Source organism: Rattus rattus, chromosome 4 (assembly GCF_011064425.1).
Source record: "Rattus rattus isolate New Zealand chromosome 4, Rrattus_CSIRO_v1, whole genome shotgun sequence".
Taxonomy (NCBI): domain Eukaryota; kingdom Metazoa; phylum Chordata; class Mammalia; order Rodentia; family Muridae; genus Rattus; species Rattus rattus.
In genome coordinates this window covers 119,304,041-119,311,047 of record NC_046157.1, presented here as the reverse complement: position 1 = coordinate 119,311,047, position 7,007 = coordinate 119,304,041, and the positions used below count along the sequence as shown (strand labels likewise).

Below are 7,007 nucleotides of genomic sequence, written 5' to 3'. Positions count from 1 at the left end.
TGCAATTTTAGCTTTTACATACAGAAAGTAAACATTAGTAGCCTCAGAACTATTAGTCTGTCTACGTACCCTTTATTTTGAATCTAAGATAGAGTGTGCCTTGACCATTAGTGGGAATTTAGCTAGGGTAACCCTCAGTTGGAAGATGAGGACAAGAGGGGAATGGATTTCCTGTGTCCAACCCCAGCTTGCTCACTCTCCTCTGAGGAAAGTGTTAACTCCAGGGAGACACCTGAGTGAGTGACAGGAGTTAAGAATTTCCCATCTTTTAAGATACTCTTATGGCCTTGCCACCTCATAGACATCAGTGCCAATCTCAGCTGGTATAGAAAATGTCCACCTCATCTAGAGTCCTCACCATTTAACTGAGATAACTAACTTTACCAAAAGGAGCCGAGGATCCCTGGAGAGGCCAGATACAGCTAATGCTGACAACGGGACAATTATCCTAACTCCCTTGCCTCTCAAGTTCTGAGGTTCCACCATGGAGACCCTCTGGTGACACCAATCAGGAAGTATCATCCAGAAGAAAGACACCACACGGTTCTTCCTGCCTTTAATGGAAAAGGTGTTGCCCTCAGCACCCCTCGAATGGAGGAAATAACAAGCCTACCCCACACGACTTCTACCATTGTGATAGTTCTTCACTATCTATTTGACTGGGCTTAGACTCACCTCTAGAAGAATCTTTGCGGTAGTTCCTGAGATGTTTAACTGAGGAGGAAAGACTGGCTCCCAAGGTGGACAGCACTTCTCTAGAGCTGGGCAAAGAAAACTGAGCTCCAGGTCTCCTTGCTCGCTATTTCTTGACTGAGAAGACAATGTGACCAGCCACTTTGCATTCTTACTGAGGCCATACCATTTTAGTGATGACAAACTATATCCTTTCATAGACTCTGCACCCAAATGAATCCCTTGATAAACTGTCACCTCGTGACCCTGAGAAATCACCAACCCCGGCCTTCGTTGCCTCTCCACATGCCCATCTTCCACCCTGTCCGGGTGTGGACCCATTTGCTCAAGAGCAGATGCTGCCTTTCCTAGGCGTGAGGATACCACATGCCTCACAACACAGTCTCGTGTCCCTACTAAAGGCCAACTCTGCAGAGGACCTTGGCTTACAGTGTGAAGGCCACATTAAGACCAGCGTTTTCTTTGTGCCAGGAGGGAGCCACTGAATGTCCAACAGCTCTCAAGCCCTGAGTGTTGAGCATAGGACCTTCTCTCAGTGAGCTCCCTGGTGGAACAGGCTCATTAATGATTCTCTAGGTCATTGGTTTGGTTCATTCCCTGATGGAAAGGTGTCTGCAAGGCAAGGCCCAGCAGACTACCGTGCCAATGTGTGTGCCACACACACATAGTTCCTTCCCCCAAATCTGCAAATGACCCATCCATCCATGCTTGCACCAGGCTGCAACCGGGCAGGGACCCTGCAACCCAGAGGAGGGTCCTGGTGTTAGTAGTCCCGTGTCATTCCGCCCTTGGGTGACAGTGGCTACAGCTCTCTGCATTGCCTAGCAACAATCCCGGGAGCCAAGTCCAGGGCGCAACGATGGTTGACAGTGTAAGCCAAACACCAGGAAGCAAGGAAGAAGGTTAAGTCAAACAAAAGGTCTGTGGTAACGTCAGCAGGGGGAACAGACGACAACCGGCTGCTGAGGGGCGCTCGCCGCCGCGCCCGGCTCTCCAGGCCAGCGCGCCCAGCCCGCCGCCCCGGCGCGTGTGTCCTTATATGGTCAAATGACTCGGCGTGGGTTCTCGAGGGCGGGCGCAGCGCCGGCTGCACTCCGCCCGCTGAGCCGCTGCCGCCACCGGTCCACAGTCCGCTGGGTTCCCCTAGACCCCGGCCTCACCGTGTGTGAGTACTCCTGCCGCCGCCCAGGCCACAGCCCTGCTTGGAACACGAGGATCACCACCAGACAGCTGCTCTAGGACGCGTGGAGAGACACCAGTGGCCAGCGCACCCGGACCGCGGGGCGGAGACCCAGGAGACCGGAGCAGAGCTGTGCAGACCGCATCAGGGTAGGGTCCCGAAACGGAGAGGACAGATCCTGGCGGGAGGAGAGCCCTATTTGCAGAGGACACCCGGGATGGGGACCCCAAACGGAAAGGACAGGTCAGGGAGAGAGGAGAGCGTAGCTGGGCAGAGGATACCCAGGATGAGGACCCGAGATGAAGCGGAGGGAGTCAGGAGGGAAAGGGGAGAAGGTGGATCGGAAATGTGGCAGAGGCTGAAGGAAAGGCTTGAGGGGAGATCTCAGGACCCGCGGGTTGATCTACTGGGAGACATCCCTAGGAAGAACGGATGCGGGGCAGAGAGGACCAAAATCATGCGTGTTGGAGGACTTGAGCACAGGAGAGCCGAATTTGGAAATGGTGGGGAAGGGACTGTTGGTGTCCGGAGGGAAGGTGGCGGCCCTGTAAAGGTGGATCACTGCCAGGTGGTGGGAAACGATGAACTGCCCACAGGTCAGCCCCCAGAGGTGAAGTGGAACTGGTTCCTGAAGTCTATGGAAGGGAGGTGACAGGCTGGTCAGCACGTGGAAGGCCAAGCATTTCCCTTGAGAAGAAGTGGGAGTTTGCCTGTGACCACACACCTTGACTAATCCCCCAAATTAAAACCTGAGCCCTAGGGTTAAAAAAGAAAAACAACTTCTTTAGGATGAAAAGAATTCTGATAAGAGTTCAGTCTTACAGAAAGAAAGTCTTGAAATGCTTTTTCTGATTTAAATGGCCATATTTGCTTGATAATCTTAAATTGCGTCTCTGGAACTCAACAAAGCAAGCATTTTATGAAATATACAGCTGTCTTCGGTAAAGCCAACTTTCTTACACATATTTCGGGAAGTAATTAACTACAATTTGGACTTATAGTCACAAGGTTGCCTTCGAAACGCTGCTCTAAATGTGTCTCATGTTGGGGTGCTACTTTGCTTATGTGTAAATTTCACAGTAATGCAATAGAGAAAGGGTGTTTGTGGGTGTGGCTTGTGTGTGGGGGATTGTTTTGTTGTTGTTGTTTGAGATAAAGCTTCATTCTGTAGCCAGGAAAGCCTGGAATTTACTGTGACACCCCAGGTAGCTTCAAACTGGTGCCTATCCTGCCTCAGCCTCCAACGTGTTGCAATTGCAGGAGTAACCTACCACATCCTGCAGCTACGGTGATCTAGAACCTCTCCGTCGAAGCCCCACCACCATAGAAACCAATTTGCATTAAGTTTTAGAATTCCCAACCCAACTAAAGTTTAATAAAAAATGAAAAACAAAACAAGATTTAAATCATTCTTTCCCTCATTCTTTTTTCAGATTCAGTGCTCTCCTAGTTTTTTAACAGAACAGTATGCAGCGTTGGGGGCCCCTGTTGTGGCTTCTTTTCCTTCTGCCTCCTTGCAGCCCAGCCTCCCAGGCACGATAGGGATGGGTATAGAAGTCTTAGCTGGCAGATGTACTTGGAGCAGAGCCAAGTCTATCGGGGCCTCAGTTTCCTCCCAGAGAACTAGATAACTACTGCATAGTATAAGCACCATGTGTAGATTTTAAAGCCTCCTGTTCACAGAGAAAGAAACTTAAATAGAAAAATCGAAATAATTTAATGTCCAAAGTTTCCCAGCCTGTAGATTGTGGCCCTGAGAACTGCCTCCAGATAGCTTGATATCTGAGTTCTGACTTCTATTCTCTACTAGGATGCATTGAGAGAATATTCTGTTGAGCCCTAGACCACATGTTTTGACCCAAGATTGTTAAACTGCTTCAATACTGAGTGATAGCTCAACTGCAGACAGAAATGCCCAGCAGGATATTAAAAAAAATAAATGAATAAACAAAAAACAAACCCAACTAACTAAACAAACACAACTCAGAAGGCCAAGAAGCCTGGATTCTACCCCTGTTCTGCACTGAGAACTGGTTACCTAACCTGACACACCTTGTCAAAGTCAATGTATTGACCAAGCCAACTCTTATCAAAGAAAGCGTTTACTTCAGGGCTTGCTTACAGTTTTGAAGACTTAGTCTATTGTCATCATGGCAGGGAACATGGTGGCACACAGGAGTCATGGTGCTGGAGAAGTAGCTGGAAGTTCTACATTGTGATCCACAGGGAGAATTTGGCCTGACGTAGGCTTTAAAACCTCAAAGCTCCAGCCCCCAACAAGACCATACCTCCTAATTCCTCTAATCCTTTCAAAGAGTTCTACTCCCTGGTGAACGTATTGTCAAACATATTTGCCAATGTCATCCTTCTGATTGAAACCACACCTCAGGACCTGCCCCATCTGTAACCAGCTGTGATCTGGATATGATTTTTTCCTCCAAGACTCACGTGTTGGAAGTTTAGTTATCCTTGTGTAAGTGTTGGGAGGTAGGGCCTTTGAAAAGTGGAGTCTAGGGGCTAGAGAGATGGTTCAGCTGTTAAGAATAATTACCGAGGGTCTGAGTTGGCTCACAACTCAAAATTCCCTGTAACTTCTGCTTCTAGAGATCTTACATCTTCTGGATTCAGTGGACACCTACAAGCTCATACAGATACATACCACACATAAGAAATAAATCTTAAGAGGGGAACTCTAGTCAGCAGAAGGCTCCTCCTTGGGAGGAACTGGGGTTCCTCCATGTATCTCAGCCTCTGCTTCCTTTGGACCTCTCTTCCTCTACCTCCTCTGTGAGGTCCTTGAATCTACAGAACTATAAGTTAAGTAAACCCACCTGAATGCAGAGCTGAGAGTTTAGGATGCTGAAAAGTGTTCTTGGAGCCAGCAACTATAACTTGTCGTATACCCAGACTGTCAGTCAAAGAGTATTCAGACCTGTGCTTGACAAGACCTTTGGAGCCCGTTGAGTTATGCAATCAGTGAATGAGTGGAAGGAGGTGTGCTAGCCTTGATTGGGAGGGTACTGCTGTGGAACACTGAGGCAGAACCACAAGAGAGAAGGGCTGCCATGAAAAGGAAGAGGGCAGTTGTTCCTGGAGTGGGGGAGGCTAAAGGAAAAGGCCAGTGGATGTCTGTGTAAGACGGTGGGGCTGGGATTCATGGAGGCCAGGCAAGCGAAGACCAACCTGCCGGTGATTTGTACTCTGGAGAGAGAAGGAGCCTGCTGGGAGAGAATACATGGCTTTCATTCCGTGGGTGTGGAGGCTGATATCAATCACCTGCCTGCTCGTACCCTAGAAAGCCGTGGTTGAGCCATCTGGTGCACTCTCCCTCCATCAAGTGTAAGACTTACGAACCTGAAACAGCCGGTCCTTTCGGGCTTCATTCACCAGGTTGATCTTGGGGAGACAGAGCTAACATGTTTTGAGAAGAGCTGTTGTGACCGGATCTTAAAGAAGGCTTGGAGATAGAACCAGACTGGGGCTCTTTAGAGAGTGCTCTTGATCTCAGCTTTCCCAGTGACTAGCATGGCACGAGCGCGTTACTTTTAGTTACTCAGCACGTTCTTTTGGCTGGATTAAGATGTCTCAAGTAGGGGAAACCCTCGGTCCTGTAAAGGTTTGATGCCCCAGTACAGGGGGATGCAAGGGTGGTGAGGCAGGAGTGGTGGGTGGGGTGTGGGGGAGAACCCTCATGGAAGCAGGGGAAGGGGTGTGGGATAGGGGGTTTGCAGAGGGGAAACCAGGAAGGGGGACAACATTTGAAATGTAAATAAATAAAATAACCATTTTTTTTTTAAAGAAAGGAAGAAGCCCGAAGCACATAAAAATAAAATGTATAGCTATCCTTGTATCTGTGGGCTTTAGATCAGAAAGTTGACATTTATTAGCTTTCTTTATTGAATAATCCAAGGATCGTTCAGAAGACGGCATTTTGCCTTTTCTTCCTCCCACAAAATTTCTTAAAATCCATGAGCACAAGCCAGGACTGGTTTTAATTTTTTAGTTTTTAAAAGTTGCTAGTGTATATAGAACAGGATACCTCACCTTGACCTCTGCCCTCAGATGCACGATCCTGAGAGGGCTCGTTAAAGGAACCATTAAGTGAACATCATTAAGTGAACATCTTATTAACTCAAAAGCATTTGCAATCCAAATATACAGAGGTTGCGCTCAAGTGAGTTCTAGGTAGGTCGCTCTATTTTTAAGCACAGTGCTATCATTTGAGCTGATATTCATCGCTTTCACTGGATTCTCTATTTAAACTAATTTGGCTTGATGAGGCTCCCATCTGTGTTGAGACCTAGGGGAAGACAAATCAAACCACAGTACAGACACTCTCTGACCAGGTGCCTCTGGGCTTGGGTGGAGTATCATCGATTACAAACACAACACCCACCAGGGGATTTTGCTGATCTCTGCGGTCCATGTCTGGATCTGTACATTTTTCTCAGGGCCTGGGAGTGTCTCTTGGCTGGCTTTTTGCTTCTTGACCTAGTCAGCCTGTATCCTGAACTGTGCAGCTGTGTGTTAGCTGGATTCAGAGTCCAAACACAATAGGAACGTTCTCCCTCCTGTGGAAGGAGCAAATTATCTGGAAGGAGGGGGTGAAAATAGCGTTGAAGAGAAAGAAAAAAACACCTGGATCTGTTATTTCAGAGATTTAAACAGCATCAGATGCCAAACACAATTACTTTTGGATAGATTGTACACATGAAATGTTCCACCTTTTCACTCTTGACCTTTGCCCACATTTCTACCAGATTCTTTTTAGACTTATTTATTTTATGTCTGTGAGGATTTTACCCATGTGTATATTTGTACACTGATGTGTGCCTGGTGTCCAAGAAGGTCAGAGAGAGCATCGGATCTCCTGAGACTGGAATTACATATGGTTGTGAGATCTCTATGGGTGCTGGGAGACACATCTAAGTCCTTTTTAAAAAATTTTTTTATTAGATATATTTCTTTACTTACATTTCAAATGTTAGTCCCCTTCCCAGTTTCCTGTCCATAAGCCCCCATCCCCTCCCCCTCCCCCATACAGGTATTCCCCCATCCATCCCTCCTTACTGCCCCCCCTCTAATTCTTTATAGAAAGTGCTCTTAACCACTGAGCAAACTCTCTTGTACTCTA

General features: G+C 47.6%; 1 protein-coding gene across 1 annotated transcript in view; it reads left to right on the top strand.

Annotated features, from left to right (window-relative positions):
• Positions 1-1,529: 1,529 nt before the first annotated feature.
• Positions 1,530-7,007, top strand: part of Fhl2 (four and a half LIM domains 2) — a 42,244-nt gene continuing 36,766 nt past the window's right edge. The window contains exon 1 of the mRNA XM_032901030.1: positions 1,530-2,022. The gene's annotated coding sequence lies outside the window, so the exon portion shown is untranslated. The remainder of the gene's footprint in view (positions 2,023-7,007) is intronic.